Below are 27,815 nucleotides of genomic sequence, written 5' to 3'. Positions count from 1 at the left end.
AATGACTTGTGACAGAGATTTTCAAAGGCAAGCGGGATGGATTTCTTTCCCTCTGGATCTTCTTTTTCTTTAAGCAAAAATGTAACAGAATTAGATTAATTTAACTAATACATTTCATCTCTAGACAGCTTGTATCCAAAAGGCAGAGTGCTGATTTGTTTTTTCTTTGCTCGAAAGACTAGCACTGGCTCGGTTAAGGGAAGGGGGCAAGAAACAGATGCAGTTTCCTTGGTATGGGAACCTTTCTCTATGTCTACTGCTCTTTTTTATCCCTTTCCACCAGCTGCTGTAGAATAGCTAAACACAGAAGTCATCTCCTTCACTGATTAATCCAGTAGGAAGTAATCCCTCCCTCTTATATAGTCACTTTTATTTGTACCCCTGATACATAATTGATTAAAATATATATAAAATATTAAAATGCTTACATACATGTATATTATTTGCTGTCTCTCTTCAAAGCTCGGTGTTAGTTCCTGTGGGAAACACAGGTGACAAATTAAATATTATCCCTAACTTCAAGTTACTTGAGTCTACTGGTACTACTAACAAACAGCTACACTTATATAATACACATATGTATATATACACATGTAAGTATATGTATATGCTTATAAATATGTGTACAAACACAAGTGTTTATGTGTGTGTATCTACCTAGATGTGTCTGTCTGTCTCTCTATCTATGTATCTACACACACACACTTCTCAAGAATCTTAGTGTAGTTTTAACCTATTAAATGTGTGTGTATATATATACACACAATTTCTGGTGATTCAAGAAAAGGCTCATTTCTCCCTCAGTCTGTGAGCCTGAGAAAGGAGTATGAATATCCTCTCCTTATTTAAGTAAATCCTAAGGATGTCCATGCCTGGGAGCATTTCCTCAGCATGGATACCATTGTTTGTGTCCTTTGACATATTGTGTGTATATACAGACACCTACACAATTTTTTTTTATGTTCCCCCCTCACTTGCCCTCTCCCCTCCTCCCAGAGAACTGCTTCCTCTTGCCACCTTTATGCAAGATAATCCACCCCATTCTATCTCTCCCTATCTCCCTCTCTCAGTATGTTGCTCTCTAGTCCCTTAATTTCATTTTATTTCTTTTAGATATCTTCCCTTCATCTTCAACTCACCCTGTCTCTGCTCTCTCTCTTTTACATATATATATATGTATGTATATACATAAAAACACACACACACATATATATACATACATACACATGCATACATATACACATAGATACATACATACATACACATTCACTTATATATATACATAAACATATATACATGTATATTCCCTTCAACTACCCTAATACTGAGGTCTCATGAATCAAACACATCATCTTTCCATGTAGGAATGTAAACAAAACAGTTCAACTTTAGTAAGTCCCTTGCAATTTCCGTTTCTTGATTACCTTTTCAAGCTTCTCTTGATTCTTGTGTTTGAAAGTCAAATTTTCTATTCAGTTCTGGTCTTTTCACTGAGAAAGCTTGAAAGTCCTCTATTTTATTGAAAATCCATATTTTGCCTTGGAACATGATACTCAGTTTTGCTGGGTAGGTGATTCTAGGTTTTAATCCTAGCTCCATTGACCTCTGGAATATCGCATTCCAAGCTGATCGATCTCTTAATGTAGAAGCTGCCAGATCTTGGGTTATTCTGATTGGGTTTCCACAATACTCAAATTGTTTCTTTCTGGCTGCTTGAAGTATTTTCTCCTTGATCTGGGAGCTCTGGAATTTGGCGACAATATTCCTAGGAGATTTCTTTTTGGGATCTATTTGAGGAGGTGATCGATGGATTCTTTTAATTTCTATTTTGCCCTGTGGCTCTAGAATATCAGGGCAGTTCTCCTTGATAATTTCTTGAAAGGTGGTATCTTGGCTCTTTTTTTGATCATGGCTTTCAGGTAGTCCAATAATTTTTAAATTATCTCTCCTGGATCTATTTTCCAGGTCAGTGGTTTTTCCAAGGAGATATTTCACATTGTCTTCCATTTTTTCATTCCTTTGGTTCTGTTTTATAATATCCTGATTTCTCATAAAGTCACTAGCTTCCACTTGATACAATCTAATTTTTAAAGTAGTATTTTCTTCAGTGGTCTTTTGGACCTCCTTTTCCATTGGGCTAATTCTGCTTTTCAAGGCATTCTTCTCCTCATTGGCTTTTTGGAGTTCTTTTGCCATTTGAGTTAGTCTGTTTTTTAAGGTGTTGTTTTCTTCAGTGTATTTTTCAGTATTTTTTTGGGTCTCCTTTAGCAAGTCATTGACTTGTTTTTCATGGTTTTCTCGCATCGTTCTCATTTCTCTTCCCAATTTTTCCTCTACTTCTCTAACTTGCTTTTCCAACTCCTTTTTGAGCTCTTCCATAGCCTGGGACCAGTTCATGTTTTTCTTGGAGGTTTCTGTTGTAGGCTCTTTGACTTTAGTAATTTCTTCTGTCTGTATGTTTTGGTCTTCTTTGTCAGCAAAGAAAGAATGCAAAGTCTGAGACTGAATCTGGGTGCGTTTTCGCTGCCTGGCCATATTCCCAGCCAACTAACTTGACCCTTGAGTTTTTCAGTGGGGTATGACTGCTTGTAGACTAATGAGTTCTATGTTCCACGTTTGGGGGGGAGGTGCCAGCTCTGCCTCACCAGCACTGCTCCTTCCCCAAGGACCCCCAACCCAAACTGGGCTTAGATCTTCAGCAGGCTGTGCACCCCTGCTCTGATCCACCACTTAATTCCTCCCACCAGGTGGGCCTGGAGCCGGAAGTAACAACAGCTGTAGCTGCCCCACCTCCGCTGCCCCCGGGGCTGGAAGCCAAACCAGGAACTCCTTCCACTCCCGCAGTTTTTCCCACTAACCTTCTCCGCAGTCTTTGGTGTTTGTGGGTTGAGAAGACTCGTAACTGCCGCAGCTCACATATTCAGGGCGCTAGGGCCCCCTCCGCCAGGCTTCTGGTCTGGATGGTCCACACCGCTCAGGCTGGGCTCTGCTCCACTCCGTTCCCAGCTCCCAGCTCCCAGCTCCGAGGTCCGTGTGGGATAGACCTCACCCAGAGACCACCCGGGCTGTCCTGGACTGGGGCCCTGCTTCCCTCTGCTGTTTTGTGGATTCTGCCATTCTAGAATTGGTTCAGAGCCATTTTTTATAAGTTTTTGGAGGGTCTCCGTACGGAGCTCAGACTATTCCCTGCTTACCAGCTGCCATCTTGGCTCCGCCCCCCACCTACACAATTTTAAACTTTAGTAGCTTAAAAATGGGATGTGTATATATATATGTGTATATATATGTGTGTATATATATATATATATAAATAAATGCATATGTACACAAAAACACATGCGTATGCACATGTATGTATACATACATGTATGTGTATATTTTAGTAATTTTAGCTGTTTATTAGTAGTACCACTAGACTGAAAATAACTTGAATTTAGGGACTGTATCTTATTTGTCTTGTGTGTTCCCCTAACAACTAATACACACTGAGCCTGGAAGAAAGACAGGTAGCATAGTCTGATGGAAAGTACTGGATTTTCAGTCAAAGGAGGTAGGATGTTGTGGTGATTTTAGTTATGGCCTATGAGTCAGTCCTGTGAACACACAGGAAGGTGTGTTCAGATCCCACCTCAGACTTTGCCAGTTTGTATACAGTTCTAGGCATTTGACCTTCCTCCTTCTTAGTTTCCTCATCTAAAAAAAAAGTTTGAGACTAGATAATCTTTAAGATTTTTTTTCAACCTTTTCTTACTATAATCCTAGTTGGGGGTTTAATTTTTTTAATATTAACTCTAAGTTACTTAATAGCATTCCCACTTATCCACCAGCTGGCCTCAGATCTAACCTGAAATTTGAATTTTTCATTTGATTTATGGAGAGGCTTATCTTTTTTATTTTTAATCATATACATCCCCATGAGTTCTTCACTTCTTTCATCCTGTCCAATCCATTCATAGACTGGCACAAATTCAAGATAGCTACAGCTCTGATTTTATACCAAAATAAGCACTTAGCTATGCTCTCATTTGGAAAGGGACACTCTCTTCATCCATTTTTTTCATGTGAAAAGGAAATACAAGCAAAATTATCCCTGTTGTTTATGCTACAATTAGTCATAAGCCCCAGAACATTGTTCTAACTTATAGAGGCCTCTAAGCTGTATTCTTCCAATTACCTATGAACCCATACATATAAATAACCTGAAAAAGCCAAAAAATACAGACGTCATCCCTTGGCTCGTTTGTGCAATGGCATATAAATAAGATCTCTCTCTTTTTTCTTCCAGTCTCTAGTAATGCTCTCACATTTAACTTTCATCTTGTTTTACTCATTTTTCTGTTGCCAGAGCAACTAAAGAAAGCCATTCAGCTGCTCTCAGAGGTGGTGGACAGATAACTGACTTAACAACACAACAAAATCTTTAAGACTACAAAGATTACTTTTTCAACAAAGTGGTAAAAACAGACAATTGCTCTTAAAGTGGTTAATTTATTAGGTTGGACTGATAGCCACAGGAATGCATCTCAAATGTATTATTTGGGCAACGTGGGATGTTTGTGTTTATAGAAAATGACACCCACATCATGTTCTGTGGAAGAGTCACAAGTGAAAACCAAGTCAAGGCAAACCAATAATTGAAGTTGACAGATTGCCTCAGAATGCAGATATTTTTGGTACCCAGAGTCACATGATGAATTCCTAGCAGTCATTTCATGAAGAATGGGATGGCCCTTGCAGATTTACTTGAAGTATTCAGAGTGTGATGCTTAAAGAGGAAAATAACAACAACAAATATATGTTTCCATTGCCCTTTTCAAGCTTCTTTTTATTTTCATAATCCAGTTTCATGAGAGATTTTCCAACATATAATTCATCCAAAATTTAGGTCCTGCAGTAACTGAAACATTGGTACTGGATAATAACATTCAGCAGTAGCAGATAGGATGTTTTTTCTTGGATTTCAGAGGAGAAAAGAAGCAAAGCTCTAATAATGACATTAGCAAGAATCATTGACCTTCAAAGATGTCATTTTGCTTGTAAAACCATAGTTGTCATTTTTAAAAAAGGATTATAAGACTGACAGTCATAAATATTGCATTGGGGAATATGGAGTCGTGGAAAGAGTGCTGGTCTTGGGAATCAGAAGATGTGGGCTTAAGTTAAACCTCTAATGCTGATTAGATCCATCCATGAGCCAATCACTTCAATCAAAAATTAACAAATATTTATTAAGTGCCTATTAAGTGCTTGCACCGTGCTATTTCTTGGGTAAACAGAGTCAAAAGTGATATAATCCCCGAAATCAAAAAGCTTACATTTCATCAAGAAAAATCTACATTTATAAGTATGTACAAAACACAAAGATGATTGTGTAGGGGAGGGCAGGGAATCTGGCAAGACTCCAGGAAGAAGGCAGAATGTGAAGGAGATTGTGAAGGAAATTAAAGATCTTAAGAGGTGGAAGTGAGGTAGGAATACATTCCAGGCATGGGAAATAGCCAGTACAAAGGTATAAGAATGGGAAATGGTGAGTTGTATTTAAGGAACAGAAAGAAGACCAGTTGGACTGGTGAGCATGAAGGGAATTGTGTATAAAAAGGCTAGAAAGGTAGTTCGAGGGCAAATTGTTGAGATATTTACGTTATAAGCAGAGGTGTTTATATGTGCTCAGAGAGGTAATCATATGTGTGTATAGATACACAAAAAGATGCCTCAGTTATATCAGTCAATATACACATACACACACATATAATGTGTGTATACATACATACAGATACACATATATATCCTCAGTTTCCTTCTGTGTAGAATGGCACAATTTTGCAGAGCAATGAATATTAAAAGGGGGGAATGTAAAATTTCATATTTTTGTATAACACTGAAGTTCAGGAGTATAGCAACACACATTACAAACTTTTTCCTACGTACGCACCCAGTATAGATAATTTTTACATGGGAGTTATGATAGAAGGAACAGAACAGCTGAAACTATGCCTACAAGATACTTTAAAATGGAAACTTTTAAAAGACCATTATACAAAAGGGAGATTTGATGGTTATTATCTATTATGGCATTTTGAATCTTCACCATTGACCTCAGGGCATCTAGGTTGTGCACTGGACACAGAGAGAGAGGCCTAGTGTCAAGAAGACTAATCTTCCTGAGAATAAATTTGGCCTCAGGCATTTACTGGCTGTGTGACCCTGGGCAAGTCACTCGATCCTGTTTGCCTCAGTTTACTCATCAGTAAAATGGGTTGGAGAAGGAAATGGCAAACCACTCCACTATTTTTGCCAAGAAAGCCTCAAACAGGTTCATGAAGAGTTGGACATGACTGAAAAATGACTGAACAACAACCATTGACCTCCTTCAGAAAAAAAAAAAAAAACTTCAACAAAAAGTTATTTTTAAGATCTTGATGCATGCTTAGTTGGAGTAAGCTAGTATCAGGAAGTGGAGTCAGGAAGATGTGAGTTCCAATCCAGCCTCAGGCACTTACTTAGCTATGTGACTTACGACAAGTCACTTTATCTCTTCCAGCCTCAGTTTACTCATCTGTAAAATAGGGATATCAAACTAGATAACGTATATAAAGTGGTTTGTAAACTTAAAGCTTTATATGAATGCTAAATATGCCTCCTACGAAGAGTTGCTCTAGCAATCAATCCTAGGGCACCTTGATGGGGAACCAGCTCATGCCATTGCTGCAGAGTTCTAGCAATTTCTACCGAGTGAGGGTGGTGGAGCTTTAAAAGTTTTTTGCTCTCCCCTGGGTCTATGAGTGGTCTCAAAGTACTCTCAGAAAGGCAAGGGTGATTAACTGGTCTGATGCAGAGTTTAGGAACAGAAAACACTGGACACATGAGGGAAACTACTAGAGTTGAACACTTAGACCAAGACTACCTCAACCGATACAATCCCAACTGGACTTGGGGATATTGGTGCTGTGATGACTGTGTGTGTGTATGTGTGTGTGTGTGTGTGTGTGTGTGTGAGAGAGAGAGAGAGAGAGAGAGAGAGAGAGAGAGAGAGAGAGAGAGAGAAAGACAGAGAGACAGAGACAGAGAGAAGAGGGGAAGAAGGAGAGTAGCAGAGAAAGGAAGAGGAGAAGAAGAAAGAGAGAAAGGAGAGGAGAAGGAAAGAGAGGGAGAAAGAATAACATGATGGGGAAGAGCAGAGAACTGAAGGAAAGTGAGGAGAGGATTGGGGCGGGGGAGAGAAATCACAATATGTTGTAAACACGGCAGAATCTCTGAATTTCAGAACTGGAAAAAACTTCAGAAGCCACCTAACCCACCTGTGCACAGCCAAGAATCCCCTCTACTAGATCCTAAAAAGTGATCATTTAGCTTTTGCCTAAAGGCATACAGAGGGGGCAATCCCCTCCACCCTGATACAACCCATTCCACTTTTGGACAGCTCTAATAATGAGGAAGCTTTTCATTACATCATTTTGAAATTTATCTCTCTCTAACTTCCACCAACTGTTGCTAGTTCTGTCCTCTGAGGTCAAGTCTAATCCCTTGTTTAGATAATAGCCCCTCACATACTTGAAAACAACTGTCATATCCCTTCTAAATCTTTTTTTGCTTCCTGACTGAGGCACTCTAATTCCTTCAACCTGTCTTCATGTGGCATCATCTCGGTATCTTTCACCACCCCTGCACCCTTCTTCTGGACACCAAGCAATTAATCTATAGTTTTTATAAAATGGGACTCACAGAGTTGTACATGATACTCCACTGTGATCTAACTGGGATAGACTATAGTGGGACCATTAGTTATCCAAAGGCCAAGCAAGAACAGAATAGTTAAGTGTGGCTCACAGTTGGGCACATTTAATGCCTGAAATGTGGCAAAGGATGTTCTTTTCAAGTCTTGGTCCTCTGTTCCTGCCAGCTTTGCACATATATCTGTGAGCCAATTTCTAGTTCATATTCTCAGATTTTTTACTCATCCTTAGGAGCTCTCCCTTTCCTTTGACCCATAATGTAGGATTCAGTGTCAGAAAAGGATCTCTTTCTCTTCTCCATTCTTGCTCTTTTATTTTTACAGGCTGACTACAGTAATGATAACAAGTAAACATTTTTATAATGTTGTATATTTTAACTCATTAGATCTTTATAATAACTTGGAGAGAGATTATCTCAATTTTTATTCCCATTTTTTCAGGTGCAAAATCTGAAGATCAGATCAGTTAAATGACTTGCCCAGGATATTCAGCTAATCTCTAATGTTGGACTTGTAGTAACTTCCACCCCCTGTAGCTACTCAACTGATGGAAAAGGTAGACCCTGTTCTGGTCCCGAGAGTCAAAAAGGAGACATCTTGCCTTAAGCTAGGTATTACCTAGTGGTACCTTTGGAGGACAGAAGGTATATCAATGTGTAAGCTTGAGGAAAGCTGTAAGGTTTGGGTAACAAAGGAAGAGTAACCTGGGTTGTCCTGGCTTCTAGAGCTGGTTCACTCATAGTTGCAGAATCTCAGAATGGGAATGAGCCCCCTTTCCTGGCTCAGATTCCTTCATTCTTTCTTCATCTTTTCCTCTTGTCATTCCACCAACATTAGGGTTCAGTTTGAAATTATTTTGCCAGTAAAAACTATCCTGATATGACATTTGTATCTCTACTATACTCTCTACATTAACCTGTGTTGGCACTTATTACCAAATGTCTGGACTATTTCAATAATCTTCTGCTTAAAACCTTTTCATGATTACCCCTTGCATGGTGAGAAATAAACTTTTTTTTCCAAAAAAAATTATTTTATTTTTAATTTATGGAATAAAACAGGCATTTCCATGATATAGTACAATGAAAAGATGATTGGACATGAAACTACAAATCCACTATGCACAACTTGCTATTCCTTTCAAATATATAACAGTACATTTCTTTTTTTCCTTTTTTTCTTTCCTACTCTGCTTCCTTACCCTAGAGATTGCTACGACTGAACTTTTTTGTTTTTTTGAGGGGAGAAGGGGTTAGGTGACTTGCCCAAGGTCACACAGCTAGTGTGTCAAGTGTCTGAGGCTGGATTTGAACTCAGGTCCTCCTGACTCCAGGGCCAGTGCTCTACTTACTGCGCCACCTAGCTGCCCCTTACCATTGAACTTTCAAAGCCTTTGCTTGACATTCAAGGATCTCTATAACCAGAGACCACTCTGTTCAGCTTTTTCTCACACCATTCCCTTCTATATTTTCTAATCTGTAGACAAATTAAATTACTCATGGAACCTCATGGTTGCTACATACTTTTCCACCTCGGTGTCTTTGTTGATGATATTTCTAATAATTGGAGTACCTTCCTACTTACTCTTAACATGTTGAGTTCCTATTATTCTTTATAACCAACTCGATTATATATGTGGCCAGAAGTCTCCCCACATCCACCCTTCTTTATCCCTTTTTTCCTTATATAGCACTTTACACTTCATTCATTTACCTATCCTGTTTCAAGTTGCATGAGCTATTCATCTTCATGTCAAATACACCTACTAGATTGTTAGCTTCCTGAGGACAGGGACCATTATCTTGTCTACAATTTGTATGTCTCTTTTCATCTTGCTTATTATCTTTGCCAAGCAGACACTTAATAATTTTTCTTAAATGGCATTGAATCATAGCAAGTTTCTGCCTTCTTGCTTCTCTCAGACCTTCAGAAAATCCTTTTCTTTCTTATCTTTGATCTCCCTGGGCTACCATATACCCTGAAACATATCCTGTGTATTCTGTGTTGTTCCATGTCTTTTGTTTGTCTGAGCTAGTGTAGCATTCCTGTCCTGGTTCTTCTAAATGAAAATGCTTTGGCCTACCATACTTCCTGTCTTGCCACCCTGAGTCCCTGCTGTCTTGCCTCCAGTATCCTAAGTGTTGTCTGTTCTGCCCCCTCCCCATTTGAGCTGCACCCAGATCCTTAGCTTACAGTCCATTCTTCTTAGTCCCAGGTATAAGTAGCAGAATATCATTACCTCTTTGACAGTAGACTAAATGGCATTAAAGCAAGTCCAACTTGTATGTGCTACATACTGAAGGTGTACAGTTACATTGAACTCTAATTTCAGTACTTGTCCTACGGTGTCTCCATAGACAAGGCAGTATGGTACAATAGAAAAAATACTTTGGAATCAGAGAACCTGGATTCAAATCTTGCCTCTAACACTTACATAGGGTAACTTATTTTGATAAGTTACTTTACCTCTCTAGACCTCAGTTCCCTCATCTGTAAAATGAATGGGTTGGAATTAACATGACCTCTGAGGTCCTTTCTAGATCAATAATACTAAATTGCTCTCCACCACTACCTCCAAATTGGGAGAGTAGTACAATTTCTTAATAAGCCTTATATCTAATATTGTATTAAAATGAACCTTTGACAATCACAGAAAAGAGATTTGAAAGCTTGCTTTTGGGAAGTTAGAACAACGACTGAGCCAAATATTTGAGGGCAACTCACAAAAATGTGCTATCGAAAATCAGTTGGAAACTCCATTGCTTTTACTGCCTTCAGAAACATGAGAAATTGGACTTCTCTTTGGCCGCCAATTCTCTTCAACCAAAGGGGAAAAAGGGGGGAGGGGATGAAGCAGTAGGGAGTTTTCCTAATACTCTTTTTTACTGAGAACACTATCTACTGTGTACGGTGCCAACAGCTGAAAAATTGAGCCTGCCTTTGCAGTGTGAGAATGCATCTCTCTCCCAGGGTCTGTCCAGATGCTCATTAAAACTCAACAAGGATCCCACAAGGGTGTGTTGTTTAGGCCAATATCTCAACCCTCTTGCTGAAAGAAAGGATTCTGATGTTGGTGTGCGAAGGAGAAAACGAACAACATTATAATAACTAGGGCAAATTAACTCCTTATACAGGTGCTACCTGCAGGGAAATTGACCTTTTTACACATGCATTCAAAAATAGAATTAAACTGTTACTTATTTCTTTCTTAGCTCATCTAGAGACTCATAAGCTTGAGTCTATTCCCTAAGCCATCAGTCCCAGATTCAGGGTTCCTCAAGAATGCATCCTTATCTGATGACCTGTTGTACTGGAAATATAAATTGAACATCCTGTGGAAACTGTTGTTTGCATGCCTTCACCTAATCTAGGCAGGGTTTATATTGCTCACTTCTTAGAATTCCTGGTTTTGCATCAATATTATATCCAAAAAATCTTTCAGAATCTAGGTGAGGGAGAAGCTGCTGGTTAGATGTTTTATTAGACATAGTTTTTTTTGTTACTAGTCAAGTCAGGGCAATCAGCATTTATTCTACACCTACTATGTGCCACTATCTATTGGTCGATTAACTCTATTCTAGCACAAATGTTAGATCCAGTATCCCAAAGACTACAGCTCCTTGAAATATAACAAGTACGAGAAGTTGGAGTTTAAACAGTAGATGGGGTCTCAGAGCTGGTTTCTGACTGGGCAAATTCAGAGATTCCAAAATTTTCGGCAATACTTTGGCACTGCCTCACAAAGGATGGTAGAACTGAAGGATAAAAGGTGTCCAACTCTGTAAGAGCCGTGGAAGGCTTATTACTTACTTGACAATTCAGCCCAGTAGGTAAGCACATGTCAAGCGCCAGGGTGAGTGGGGACTTCCCAGGAGTATATATCCTCAGAGCTGAGCAGGATCAAATGATTTGCTGCCAATCAATGAATCACTCAATTGATAACACTTGATGGTTAAAGTAACAGTAACAACATCCTTATATAGCCTTAAAAGGTTGCAAAGCATTTTCCTCTCAGCAACCACAGAGGCAAACAGTGAAAGTTTTATATTCCCCACTTTTACAGATAACGAAACTAAGTCTCAGAATTGTTAGAGACAATGCTACCAAATGACCACAAAGTGACTGAAATAGAACAGGACATAGTAGCTTCCATTTTGAGAAGGAACAAGTACAACCATTGCATCCCTTATTTGAAGATGTTATGTTAATACTTGGAAGAGATCACAGGGTTCACCTGATACGAAGTCTCTCTCATTATCACAATTCCTTCTACAAAACCCCATGTATGATGATATTCCACATTTTGTTTGTCAGAATTCTAATTCATAGATCATGGGCATATTTTGTATAAAACTTACTAAAAATCTGTTGTAATGTGTGGTGTAAGAGAAAATAATGCATAGAAGATGCTGGAAATGCTACCCTAAAACACACTGTTTGATAAATTTATTCAGTTATTTAATGCAGTACTAGGAAAATTATTTCCTCTAATTTCCCCCTCCTTTTATGTTATCATTATTAGCCATGTATTATCAAATACTTTGGTATCTGAAGAATTTAAATTGAGGGTCAACTAAAAGGTAGTGGAAAGGTGGATAGTGAACGTGATTAGGTTGATAGGCTCATAGTTATTGTAAATGTTTTGTCACACTTGTAGTTTAGAAAAAATGGTTGTGAACTAGGGTTTTAACATTATAGCCACATATTTTGAGCTTGGCGATGAGTTTTACCACCTTGTTCCATAGTGTCCATATGGGAGCTAGAAAATGTGAAGGCCTATAAACCATTTCTTTTCTCTCTAAGCTACATTCTAGACTCTTCCTAAGTTTCTCTACAATGTCTCAGAAACCTCTTCATTTTGGAATCTCATTCCATCCACGGACTTCACACATTGCAGCTTCTCCCTCTGATTGGCTGGCTTCCCCTACAATATCTATTTCCAAAATGAGGCCCAGGCCAGCTATGTTTTCATTCCTTTTAAGGTGATACTCCTGGCTATCCTGGACTTTCTCGATACTGCTCTTACTCTGAATACCTTCTTCTCCACCCCCTCCCTCTTCCTGCTTTTCTCCATTAGACTGTAAGCTTCTTGAGGTCAGGGGGCAGACTTTTGGTTTATATTTACCTTTTTATGGGCCCTGGCAGATAATAAGCATTTAATAAAAGCTTGCTAACTTTATTTGACAACAGTCAGATAAATTTGAGGCACTGAGAAACGTGAGCCAATGGATTCGCTTTAGCATCAAGTCACTTATCTTGGATATGAAGATTCTAACTGGGAGAGCCAGAGGAAATATCCAGGAAGTGATTCTCAGAGACTATATCTACCAGTCATTTTAGCAGTGAAAATATGGGAATGCCATGCCACCAGGAATGGAACCTTTGAGTAGTCTCCCCACTAAGGTTGTTATCTTCTTTGGAATTGGATGGTGTCTTGTACTCATATTGCTGGTCTAGTGTTATACACAAAGCAGTGGTCAGGGAACCAATTTTTCTTTACCAAGGATTACTCTACCAATATGAGTTAATTAGCTAGAGGGAACCTTAGAGACAATCTAGTGTGACTCCCTCCTTTTACTAGTGAGGAAAATTAAGTTTAGAAAGTAAAAGTTACTTGCCTAAAGTCATACTGGATAAATGAGGCAGACCAAGAAACTATTCAAAGACATTAACATCTTGCAACAACTTGGCCAAGAAAACAAAGAAGAAATCTATAAAATATTACTAGTCCAACTGAGTACAGAAGCCATATATCATGGCTACATAAACCTACTTAACTATTATGTTCACAAATTGCCCAAAACAAAAGACAAGAATAAGGAGACAGCATTACTGAATCTAGACTCCTAGCCATGAGAGATAGTGTGGTTCATCTTGAATGCAGTCATTTCACAGCTTTCAAGCAAGGCATCAAAAACAGCAGACATTGCTGCAATGGATAATAAGAGCATTCTAGATAATATACTAGTAGGATTTTAGAACTGGCCAATATCTTCTTCATTTCATAGTGTGGTTTTAGTAGAGATAGCAAGATGGACTTGAAAGGTGTGTTGGCAATCAAAATGGGCTCTTAGCACTCAGTTCAACCAAGTGCCCCTGAAGAGTTTGGCCTTTGTTTCCTTGATTAGATTAACAGTCCTTGGTGACCTCCTTGCCTCAGGCAAGGGCATAGTTTACATGGGTTTGAGTGACATGTTTGAGACATCAGGAGCTTTTAGACTACTTGAGTTTAAGTTGCCTCTTTGTGATGATTTTAGGTCACTTGGGTGAGTCGCATGTGTGACTCACCCTTGACCCTAAAAAAGATATAAAACCAGGGGCTGGCTTTCTCTTTTTTGGAGCTCTGACCCACAGCTGTGGTGGCCCATGTGACTCTGGGCCAGCTCTTGTTATGAGCTCCCGGGCTGAACTTAGATGTTGGTAACTATGAATTGTATTTGGTCTGTCTGTCGATGTTTGTAATTTGTTTGTATTTGCTCCAAAGTTCAGGGTGCTGGCTTTTTCCCCTGAACTAAGCGAATGGTATTTATATGCCAAATTAAAGTAAGCTTGTTAACCCCTTAACGTTGCTTTCCTTAGTAAAGCAGATCAAAAGAACCTGGGCTTTAGCAGCATGCTTGTTGTTGGGCTTGTGTTGGTCTGTCACCCCCACAACAGCTGGTAGCTGGATTGTTGAAACAAAAGGATGATGAAAAGTTGGGCAATGGGTTCAGAATCCAGGTTGTTACAATCAACCTTTCTATATATCACCTCACTTCTAAGGCTCTGTATTCACTCCTTTGTAAACTGAGAGGAGTGGACTTGTTTTGTCTGAGGTTTCTCAAAGTGATAGGGGCAGGGACTGTTTCATTCTTACTTTCTGAACCTCAGTGCTTTATTCATTGACTGACACATAAAAAAGCCTAAAAATGCTTGTTGAATAAATGTTTCAATGAATAAATGAGTGAGTGAGGAAATGGAAGAAGGAATGGATAGATGGATGCATAGATGAGAAATATAATATAACACTTTATTTACCATAAAGGTCATACTTTTTTTTTCAGAAAGATTTCATCTAATGACAATATCCTGGATGACTTCTTGGCAAAGAGAAGTTCAGCCCAAAGATAAACCGAGAACCTCCTTTGTTCATTGTGCTATGCTAGGTGCTAGGAGGGATACATGTACAGGATACTGGCTCTCGAGAAAAATAGTCTTAACAGAGAAGCAGGACAAAAACATGAAACATTTAAATAAGAATGAAAGACAAATGATCAAATGATAAAAGGAATGGTATAGACAGTGTGATATGAATTCAAAGGACAGAGAGATCAGTGTGAACTGAGATATTTGGGGAAGGCTTCATGGAGGTCAGACATAGTTGACCTTCGAAAGACTGGTAGGATTTGGATAGGAACAAAGGAGGGGAAGAATTGTACCAAAGGGTGAGGAATAGGTCATTTCTATGTTTCTTTTCCTCATCATTCCTTTTGGGAAAGGCTCAGAACAGTCTGTGCCTCCGATCCACTGGATTCATTTGCAGACTCAAAAACTACTTCTAATTTCTCACCTCTGATTTCTATAAATAACTCTTGGAATGATGTATTAACTCTTCTCTTTTTTATCTTGACACTGTTACCAACTTAGTAAAATTATGCCTAAAGTGTTCTAGTAAAGGAAGCAAATGATATGAAGTGTGATGTTCTATCTTGTGGAGCCTCTTTTTTTTATTATGTACATCAGTGACAATGGGAACAGTAGGAAGCTGGGAAAGGCTAAGACAGAAACAAAGCTGATGTGGATGCTCTCTTGACCTCAGGCTCATTGAAACCTGACAAGCAGCTTAAGCTTCCCTTCTCTGCTTCTTTCAGCTACTCCTCTCCTAGCCTCCCCCCCCGCCTTTTTAGTGGGGGTGGGGTATACTTCAAAAAGAAATAGAGGACAAAATCACCATCTATTGATTAATTCCCATGATCTGGGAACCAATGCACGAGTAAAATAATACTAAAAATTTCCATCTGCCAGAACTTCATATTAAGTAAAAGTTAATTTAACAATTATATTCATGCTTCTGACAAGGGTAGGCTTCATAATCTTCATTATTCAAGTAGAGAAGTTTAAATAGAACAATTGGATCCCATAAGGGGCCTTGTATAAAGCCTCTACGAAGACATTCTTAAAGACAACCATAAAGCGCTAGCCATTCTTCATAATTACTGCACTTCTCTTGTCTTTCTTTCCTCCCTCTCCATGTCTCCCTTTTCCCTTGTCTAAATTTTCATGACAAAACTTCAGGGTGTTTTTCTCCATCTAAGTTTCTCCACCATGGGATTGCAACTTGTCAAGAGCAGGAAGCAAAAATAGATTTGAAGTGATTCCTTTATTATCTTTTCTGAGACCAGAATAGCATAGAAGCTGTATTTAGCAATGTGTATGTGTTCAGAGAAATACCAGAAAATATTTGTCTTCTGAATGTATTCATCTATTTTGTTCAAAAAGTGTTCATTAAAAATGGACTCTGCATCACACAGATGAACTTTATTTAAAAATCTTGATGTGTCATCTCTTGTTGCCAGACCCTGTTCAGACTCAATGAACTTGAGTCATCATATTAAATTACCAGTTATCCCTGAACCCTGAGATTTTGGCTGGTTCTCTTATCAGTTTATTTCTTTACTATGTAAGAAGACTATTTCCGTATCCTGGCAGAGATTGCATGTTCACATAACTTCCCAAATGCCTATCAGAGTGTTATGTACACAGTAGGTATACTTATTCATTAACTGATTAAACTGATACAGAGAAAACAGTAAAATCTCTTTTAGGAGAAATGTTATATTACAGATATTTTCTTAAGGTACCATATACCTGACAGAAATGTTTTTCTTTGGATATGATATATGTAGTACACTAACGTGAGTCAGCATGGCATGGTGGGTAGAGAGTTGACTTCACAGGCAAGAGGAACTGGGTTTGAGTCCTACGTCTGATTCATACTATCAAGTCACTCAACTTTTCAGTGCCCCAGGCAGCCACCTAATGTACTAAGTTTCAGGCAAGGTTTTGATCTGCATTGGTAGAGGTAGATTCCTTACCAGGAATTCCTTATACCAATGAAATCACTGGTCTAGTAAAAGGGAAAAAAAAAGAAATAGAGATAATTTTTACCCCATGATTGACTTATTTTAATAAGATGATTTTTTTACAATTACATTTTTTAATTAACAAGTTGTTTCGTGTCTTTCTCTACAGCCCCCCCCCCCCCCCACCAACTTGGAGAGCTCTTGGATACAATGGATTTCTGATTCCAAAATCATTACTAATGATAGGGTACCTATTCCTGGTGACATGGGAAATGACTCACTAGGAGAAGACTATTATTTTGATAAAATGAAAGCTCAGAAAATGTAAGGGCATTTGCATGATAACGGACACTTTAAGGGGTTTTTACCTGCTGCTCCTACATGACCTTTAGTTTCCTTGTGATTCCTGGTTTCTAGGGGATTGTCCAACTTTGACACGGTGCTCCACTTTAAATAGTGATGTTCATACTTCCATATGTACCCTCTTTTGGGACGATTCCCTTAACGTCCCCTTAACTTCATTGCTGGTTATCCTTTACAGGCTTGTGTTCTAATTTCCATAATTGCCTAAGGTCAAATTATGTACTCAGTAAAAACCAGTGATGGTTGGTTCTTTTTTTAATATGTAGACAATAGCTAGGCTTGGAAATTTGTTCACAAAAGGCTTAGTCTCATCAGTTTTAAAGACACAGGCAGCCAGTAAAAAGAGGCTATCCACATCCACATGATAGTGGATACAGAGGCCTCCATGATAGATAATCTGGACATACTCCAAAGACCCTCCATGTATATCTCTATGTTACTGAAACTGTGTATGCTCAGCAAATAGGCAGGGTTGCATTTTTTAAAAATACAGGTGAACTACATGAGTATGTGAAAAAACAATTTTCAGATGGAATTTGAACAGTTTGAGACAAAAAAATAGACTGTGATATGAACATAAACGATTAGATCCCCTTGTGAGTGATGCAGAATGATGGCTCACATATGTGGTAACAATTTGATTTTATAGAGAGAAAGATAAAAAAACTTTTATTCATTAAAACCTCAAAAAGTCTAAGTGTAAAAAAACACCATTTTGACGACAACCAAAAGTGATTTTGAGGATTCTAGAACTGAAGAGGATTTTGGAATCTCAGTTTATTTGCAGGTAACTGTTTTACAAATGAAAAGGATAAAATGAAAAAAATGAAAAATCATACAAACATTTGGAGACTGAGATATGATTTAAAAAGGACTATTTTTTGATAGGGAAAATCTGGGGGAGCTGTGTCTTTTTAAAGCTAAAGGAAAATCACTGAGAGTCAAGAGGTTTTCATTTAAACCACTGAAGTAGATAGAAAGTGAAAGCAGCTAGGTGGTACAGTGAATAGAATGCCTGGCCTGGAGTCAGGTAGACTCATCTTCCTGAGTTCAAATCTAGTCTCAGACACTCACTAGATGTGTGACCCTGGGCAAGTCACTCAATTCTTTTTGCCTCAGTTTTCTCATCTGTAAAATGAGCTGGAGAAGGAAATGTCAAACCCCTCTAGTATCCTTGCTAAGAAAACACAAATGGGGTCATGAAGAATCAGAAATAACTGAAAACACCTAAACAGCAAAGATAAGAAGTATGGATAGAAATATTAGAGCCAAATTCAAGAGCTTCCAGATCAAGGAGAAAATATTGCAAGAAGCCAGAAAGAAACAATTTAAATATTGTGGAGCCATAGTCAGGATAACACAAGATTTAGCAGCTTCTACATTGTACATATTACTTAATATGATATTTCCTATAGCAAAGGAGCTAGGATTAAAACAAGAATTATCTACACAGCAAAACTGAGTAGAATCCTTCTGGGGAAAAATACACATTCAATGCAATAGAGGATTTTACAGCATTTCTGATGAAAAGACCCAGAGCTGCAAGGAAAATTTGACTTTGAAATAGAAGACTCAATAGAAGCAGGAACCTGATGCAGGAAACTGAGAATTAAAAATACAGTAGAGAGCTAGAAGGGTTCTTTGTCAGAGTTGTGGCATTTAGAAGCAGTCAGCCTATAGAATTCTAAGTGAGTTTTGATTGGTGAGAAAGAGAATTAACTTCTTTGTCCCAAGAGCTTCATTGACAGCTGTTTGCAGTGAGTGAGTTAATGGAGTGATATTTTATATATATGTACCTAAATATATATATATATATATGTATATATATATGTATATATATACATATATATAAACTCATATCTATGTTGTATAAACATACATATATAAGCATACATACATGTAAGTATATACTGTTTATATGTACATGCATATGCATGTGTGTATATTATAGATATTTATCTATGTAAATATGTGCATATGTACGTTTAAACACAAGTTAAACCCATGGGAGTTAATGAGGCTAACAAGAGACTGTAGAGAGAGGGAAAAATAGGGCTTAGGAGAAAAAAAAACTTAGGGAACATCTAGAGTTAGTGGGCATGAAATGGGTAATAAACCAGCTAGGAAGACTAAGAAGAGGTGGTCAGGTAGATAGGAGGAGAACCAAGAAAAAATAATGTCACAAAAACCCAGAGACTGTAGAGTAGACAAGAGGATAGGATAATTAAGGACCTCAAATGTAGTACATATCAAGAAGTCTGAGGACTGAGCAAACAAACAAACTTTGCATATTAATGGATTACTGGTCACTTTGAAGGGAGTAGTTCCTGTTAAGTTATGAAGGTAGAAGAAAATTTCTAAGGGTTCAGGAATGGGTGAGAAGAGAGGAAGTTGACAACAGATTTAGGACCATACCATGAGGGGTTCCAAAGAAGGTTTTTCAAAGACAAGGGCTTTTTGGAAATATTTTAATAATGAAGAAACCAGTAGATAGGGAGAGATTAAAGATTTGAGAGAGAACAGATGTTTTACAATGTAGTATGCTGGAGAAGATGTGGGGTAAATGGTTATATTGAAAGTAGGGCATCAACAAGGAGAAGGGCCATCTCTTTGTCAGAAACTAGGGGAAAGAAGGAAATAGTGGAATATAATGTAGACATTATATAAGATGGACAGAACAGGAAAAGGAAAGCTCACATCAAATGGCCTTAATTTTCTCAATAAAGTAAGAAGCAAGTCCTTCAGATGAGGGAATTGAGGGAAGGGAAAACGTGGTAATAAACACAAGTGGTGCTGGAATGAAGCAGTGTATATAGACATATATAATAACACAATATAGAATATATATTTACATACAAGCACACACACACACACGGATATATATATATATATATATGCATAGATGATATCTTATGGTTTGTGCTGGAAAGACTGTGTTGGCATTCACACTGATGGTACAAAAAACAATGGTGGGTGAAACAATTGGTGCTACAGCATGAATTAAAGCAGGGACACCGAAATGTTCAAGTGCTCATTGAATTCTTCACCATCATACACTAGCACAAAAAAAAGAAACAGACTTACTTAAGAATGTTCTTGATGAAGCAATAAAAATTATTAATTTGATTAAATCTCAACCCTTGAGTAAACAGTTTTTTGTTATTCTACATGATGAAATGACACACATAAAGCCTTTCTGCTGGTGTTCATTTCAAGGAAAATAATTTTGTGTTTGTTGGAGGTGTGAGCTGAATTAGCTGCTTTTTTCATGGAACATCATTTTGATTTGAAAGAATGACTGACAGATAAACTGTAGTTATTTAGACTTGGCTATTTGGCACCCATTTTCTCACAAATTAAAGAAGTGAGCCTATCACTTCATGGAAAACAACTGACAGTATTTGTTGCTGATGATAATATTAAATCTTTAAGTAAAAATTAGAATTTTGGAAAACCTTTATCTGTCTCTGCGATCTTGACAGCTTCTAAGTATTTAAAGACTTTTTCTGATTAGATTAGTGATGATTTTAATGAATGTGATTATATTATAAACTATGTCAACATTAGGAAGACCTGTATAATTCAATGAACTGCTCTTTTCCAAATGACCAATGTATGATGTCACAAAATCGTGCATGGGTAAGTGATCCATTCAAAGCTCAAGATGAACCAATGGACTTTGAGGTAACAGAGTTCAAAAGTTCATTGATATGTTTTTTAGATTCTACATTGCAACTAACTTTTAAGAAACTACCACTTGTCAAGTTTTGGTGTAATGTCAAAGAAGAAGATCCACAAATATCTGAAAAAGCTATTAGAAAAACTCCCTTTTCCAACTACATATATGTGATCCTTGATTTTCTTCATATATTTTAAACAAAATACCATAATAACAAATTGAATTCAGAAGCAGATATGAGAAACTAGCTGTGTTCTATTAAATCAGATATTAGATTTGCAAAAGATTAAATCAGTAGCTCTTATTCCTACTTTTTGTTGTTGTAGAAAATAATTATTTTATTAAAATTACAGTTTTTCAGTTAGTATAATGGGTTTATCAATGTTATTTTAAATGAATTAACAAATATTTGAAAAATTATCAATTTTAATTTCTAATATGGCAAATATAGATAGGTATAATCCACACAAGCAAGAGTTCTTTGGAGTCATCAATAGGTTTTAAGAGTATAAAGGGATCTTGAGACCAAAAGGCTTTAAAATGACTCCTCTAATGGTTATATGGTTATATGATTGAAGAAGGGATCAAACAAGAAATATTGTGGATATAGAATCATCAGGCCTTGGAAACTGATTGGAAATGAGGGCTAGGAGAAGGAAGGGTCAAAGATTATTCTGAGATTTCAAGCCTGTGAAACAGATAATTTTAGCTCTCAAAAGAATCAGAGAGAATTAATGCATCAGGGGGCGGAGCCAAGATGGCGGTTGGTAAGCAGGGAATAGTGTGAGCTCCATATGGAGACCCTCCAAAAACTTATAAAAAATGGCTCTGAACCAATTCTAGAATGGCAGAACCCACAAAACAGCAGAGGGAAGCAGGGCTCCAGCCCAGGACAGCGTGGATGGTCTCTGGGCGAGGTCTATCCCACACCGAGCTCGGACCTGGGAGCTGGGAGCTGGGAATGGAGTGGAGCAGAGCCCAGCCTGAGCAGCATGGACCATCCAGACCAGAAGCCTGGCGGAGGGGGCCCTAGCGCCCTGATTCAGTGAGCTGCGGCAGTTACGAGACTTCTCAACCCACAAATACCAAAGACTGAAGAGAAGGTTAGTGGGAAAAGCTGCAGGAGTAGAAGGAGTTCGCAGTTCGGCTTCCAGCCCCGGGGGCAGTGGAGGTGGGGCAGCTACAGCTGTTGTTACTTCTGGCTCCAGGCCCACCTGGTGGGAGGAATTAAGTGGTGGATCAGAGCAGGAGTGCACAGCCTGCTGAAGATCTAAACCCAGTTCGGGTTGGGGGTTGGGGAAGGAGCAGTGCTGGTGTGGCAGAGCTGGCACCTCCCCCCCAAACGTGGAACATAGAACTCTGTGATCTACAAGCAGTCATACCCCACTGAAAAACTCAAGGGTCAAGTTAGTTGGCTGAGAATATGGCCAGGCAGCGAAAACGCACCCAGATTCAGTCTCAGACTTTGGATTCTTTCTTTGGTGACAAAGAAGACCAAAACATACAGCCTAAAGAAGTCAATAAAGTGCAAGAGCCTACAACAGAAACCTCCAAGAAAAACAGGAACTGGTCCCAGGCCATGGAAGAGCTCAAAAAGGATTTGGAAAAGCAAGTTAGAGAAGTAGAGGAAAAATTGGGAAGAGAAATGAGAAGGATGCGAGAAAACCGTGAAAAAAAAGTCAATGACTTGCTAAAGGAGACCCAAAAAAATACTGAAAAATACACTGAAGAAAACAACACCTTAAAAAACAGACTAACTCAAATGGCAAAAGAGCTCCAAAAAGCCAATGAGGAGAAGAATGCCTTGAAAGGCAGAATTAGCCAAATGGAAAAGGAGGTCCAAAAGACCACTGAAGAAAATACTACTTTAAAAATTAGATTGGAGCAAGTGGAAGCTAGTGACTTTATGAGAAATCAGGGTATTATAGAACAGAACCAAAGGAATGAAAAAATGGAAGACAATGTGAAATATCTCCTTGGAAAAACCACTGACCTGGAAAATAGATCCAGGAGAGAGAATTTAAAAATTATTGGACTACCTGAAAGCCATGATCTAAAAAAGAGCCTAGATACCATCTTTCAAGAAATTATCAAGGAGAACCGCCCTGATATTCTAGAGCCACAGGGCAAAATAGAAATTGAAAGAAACAATCGATCGCCTCCTCAAATAGATCCCAAAAAGAAATCTCCTAGGAATATTGTCGCCAAATTCCAGAGCTCCCAGATCAAGGAGAAAATATTGCAAGCAGCCAGAAAGAAACAATTTGAGTACTGTGGAAACCCAATCAGAATAATCCAAGATCTGGCAGCTTCTACATTAAGAGATTGAAGGGCTTGGAATGCGATATTCCGGAGGTCAATGGAGCTAGGATTAAAACCTAGAATCACCTACCCAGCAAAACTGAGTATCATGTTCCAAGGCAAAATATGGATTTTCAATAAAATAGAGGACTTTCAAGCTTTCTCAGTGAAAAGACCAGAACTGAATAGAAAATTTGACTTTCAAACACAAAAATCAAGAGAAGCATGAAAAGGTAATCAAGAAACGGAAATTGCAAGGGACTTACTAAAGTTGAACTGTTTTGTTTACATTCCTACATGGAAAGATGATGTGTATGATTCATGAGACCTCAGTATTAGGGTAGTTGAAGGGAATATGCATATATATATATGTTTATGTATATATATAAGTGAATGTGTATGTATGTATCTATATGTATATGTATGAATGTGTATGTATGTATATATATATGTGTTTTTATATATATACATACATATATATGTAAAAGAGAGAGAGCAGACACAGGGTGAGTTGAAGATAAAGGGAAGATATCTAAAAGAAATAAAATGAAATTAAGGGATGAGAGAGCAACATACTGAGAGAGGAAGATAGGGAGAGATAGAATGGGGTGGATTATCTCGCATAAAGGTGGCAAGAGGAAGCAGTTCTGTGGGAGGAGGGGAGAGGGCAGGTGAGGAGGGAATGAGTGAACCTTGCTCTCATCAGATTTGGCCTGAGGAGGGAATACCATATATACTCAGTTGGTTATCTTACCCCACAGGAAAGAAGAGGGAGGAAGATTAAAAAAAAAATAAAAGGGGGGGGATGATGGAGGGGAGGGCAGATAGGGGTGGAGGTAATCAAAACAAACACTTTGGAAAGGGGACAGGGTCAAGGGAGAAAATTCAATAAAGTGGGATGGGTTGAGAAGGAGCAAAATGTAGTTAGCCTTTCACAACATGAGTATTGTGGAAGGGTTATACATAATGATACATGCGTGGCCTAGGTTGAAGTGCCTGACCTCTTAGGGAGGGTGGGTGGGAAGGGAAGAAGGGAGAGAATTTGGAACTCAAAGTTTTAAAAACAGATGTTCAAAAACAAACAAAAAAAAGGTTTTTGCATGCAACTAAAAAATAAGATACACAGGCAATGGGGCGTAGAAATTTATCTTGCCCTACAAGAAAGGAAGGGAAAAGGGGATGAGAGGGGAGGGGGGTGATAGAGGGGAGGGCTGACTGGGGAACAGGGCAACCAGAATATATGCCATCTTGGATTGGGGGGGAGGGTAGAAATGGGGAGAAAATTTGTAATTCAAAATAAAATAAAAAAAGTTAAAAAAAAAAGAATCAGAGAAATTAAAGGAAAGATGGGTTAAAGGGTGAAAGGGAAGTGAACAGAGATGATGAAGCCAATTTCAGATGGACTGAGTTGGAAGCTCTGGCATATTTTCCAGATGCCAGTATCTAGGAGGAAACTTGGAACAAAGACCTGGAGTTCTGGCAGTATCAACAATAACAGCAGAAACGACCATCATAGCACCTAACATTGAGATAGCACTTTAAGGTTTGAAATCACCTTACATGTATAAGCTCATTTGATGCCCACTATAATCTTAGAAGTTCAGTGCCATTACTGTCCCTATTTTAGAGATGAAGAAGCTGAGGCTAAGAGAGAATGACTTGCCATTGTCACACATCTAGTAAGTGCCGGGAACAGGGTTTGAACTCTACTCTTTCTGACTTAAAGCTCAGCACCTCTATGCCACTTAGCATTCTGTATATTGTCTTTGTACAAGGTGTCCCTAAAGTCTGGGCACATAGGAAATCTCATTAACATCTCATTAACCATTTCACCAAAGACTCTATGTTGTTCAGCAACTTCTTTTTCTGGGGTATGCTAAAAGAGACTTGATTGACTGCCTAATGAGTGAAGGTGCCAAAATTGATGGCAAGGTGGAGTTATTGCACTGAGTTCACATGAATTTTGCAAAGCACATCAACCTTTGCATCACAAATGATGGAAATCATTCTGAAGATGTTATTTGTTAATATTCTAATTAAACAAAATGTCAAAAATTTCATTCATTTCATTTCTTGAAAAATATTCATTTTTTTTCCTAAGTGTCTAGACTTTAGGAACACCCTGTATTATAACTTGATTTGTTGTAACTTTAATCACCGGGTTTTCATTCCTGCAGACAATGTATAATGATTTTAAGCACTAGGAATTCTTTTTTTAATTAATTTTATATCAAGATTTTTTATTTTTAGTTTACAACACTCAGTTCCACATGAACCGGAATTCCAGATTTTCCTCTCCCCCCTCCCCCCCTCCCCAAGAGGCATGGAATCCAATACATCTTCTACATACAACTTCACATTGAACTTATTTACACAATAGTCAAATTGTAAAGAAGGATTATTACCAATGGAATGAATCATGAGAAAGGAGAAACAAAACCAAAAAACAAAACAAAACAAAAAACAAAAACAAAAGAGAGAAAAAAAAACAAAAAGAAAAAAAGGGAGAGCAAACAGTTTGCCTCAATCTGCATTCAGTCTCCATAGTTCTTTCTCTGGATGTAGATATCTCTCTCCCTCATGAGTCCTTTGGAGTTGTCTTTGAACCATGATTGATGAGAAGAGATAAGTCTATCAAGGTTAGTCATCACAGAATCCATATATCTGTGATTGTGTATAATGTTCTCCTAGTTCTGCTCTGCTCACTCAGCATTATATCATGTAGGTTTTTCCAGGTTATTATGAAGTCTGTATGTTCCCCATTTCTTATAGCACAACAGCATTCCATTACATTCATATACCACAACTTGTTCAGCCATTCCCCAATTGATGGGCATCCCCTAGATTTCCAATTCTTTGCTACTACAAAAACAGCCACTATAAATATTTTTGTACATATGGGTCCTTTTCCCACTTGTGTGATCTTTTTGGGATATAGCCCTAGAAATGGTATTGCTGGGTCAAAGGGAATTAACATTTTTATAGCCCTTTGGGCATACCTCCAAATTGCTCTCCAAAATGGTTGGATCAGGTCACAATTCCATCAACAATGTAACAGTGTTCCAATTTTCCCACATCCTCTCCAGCATTTATCATTTTCCTGTTCTGTTATTTTAGCCAATCTAACAAGAGAGATGCAGTACCTAAGAGTTGTTTTGATTTGTATTTCTCTAATCAGTACTGATTTAGAGCCATTTTTTCATATGCCTATATATATCTTTAATTTCATCCTCTGAAAAGTGCCTGTTGATATCCTTTGACTATTTCTCAATTGGGGAATGACTTGTATTCCTATAAATTTGACCCAGTTCCCTGTATGTTTTAGAGATGAGGCCTTTATCAGAGACACTGGTTATAATGATTTTTCTCCCAGTTTTCTGCTTCCCTCCTAATCTTTGTTGTATTGGCTTTGTTTCTACAAAATCTTTAAAATTTGACATAATCAAAATTATCCATTTTGCATTTTGTAGTGCTCTCTATCTCTTGTTTGGCCATGAATTCTTCCCTTCTCCATAAATCTGACAGGTAAACTCTTCCTTGCTCTCTAAAATTGCTTCCAATGTCAGCCTTTAACTTTATATTGGTATATGGTGTAAGATATTGGTCTATGCCCAGTTTTTGCCATACTATTTTCCAATTTTCCCAGCAATTTTTGTGAAATAGTGAATTCTTGGCCCAGAAGCTGGATTCTTTGTGTTTATCAAAGAATAGATTGCTATAGTCCTTGGCTACTGCGTCTTGTGTACCTAACTTATTCCATTGATTCACCACTCTATTTCTTAGCCAATACCAAGTAGTTTTGATGACTGCTGCCTTATAGTACAGGTTAATATCTGGTATGGGTAGGCCATCTACCCTAGCATTTCTTTTAATTAATTCCCTAGATCTTCTAGACCTCTTGTTCTTCCAGATGAATTTTGTTATTATTTTATCCAGCTCTGTAAAATAATTTTCTGGTAGTTTGATGGATAAGATGCTGAATGAATAAATTAATTTAGATAAAATTGTCATTTTTATTATATTAGCTTGGCCTAACCATGAGCAACTGATATTTTTCCTTTTATTTAGATCTGACTTTATTTGTGTGAAAAGTGTTTCATAATTATATTCATATAGGACCTGGGTTTGTCTTGGCATATAGACTCCCAAATATTTTCAAGTGTCTAGAGTAACTTTAAATGGAATTTCTCTTTCTATCTCTTGCTGTTGGGCTTTGTTAGTAATGTATAGGAATGCTGAGGATTTATGTGGGTTTATTTTATATCCTGCAACTTTGCTAAAGTTGTTTATTTCAAGTAGTTTTTTACTTGATTCTCTAGGATTCTCTAGATAAATCATCATATCATCTGCAAAAAGTGATAATTTAGTTTCTTCTTTGCCTATTCTAATACCTTCAATTTCTTTTTCTTCTCTTATTGCTACAGCTAACATTTCTAGAACCAAATTGAATAATAGGGGTGATAATGGACATCCTTGTTTCACTCCTGATCTTATTGGGAATGCATCTAGCTTATCCTCATTACAAATGATGCTTCTTGTTGGTTTTAGGTAGATGCTATTTATAATTTTGAGGAAGGCTCCATTTATTCCTATGTTTTCTAGTGTTTTTAATAGCAATGGGTGTTGTATTTTGTCAAAGGCTTTTTCTGCATCTATTCAGATGATCATATAGTTTCTG

Source organism: Trichosurus vulpecula, chromosome 7 (genome assembly GCF_011100635.1).
Source record: "Trichosurus vulpecula isolate mTriVul1 chromosome 7, mTriVul1.pri, whole genome shotgun sequence".
Lineage (NCBI taxonomy): Eukaryota > Metazoa > Chordata > Mammalia > Diprotodontia > Phalangeridae > Trichosurus > Trichosurus vulpecula.
Note: the sequence above shows the minus strand (reverse complement) of the source record.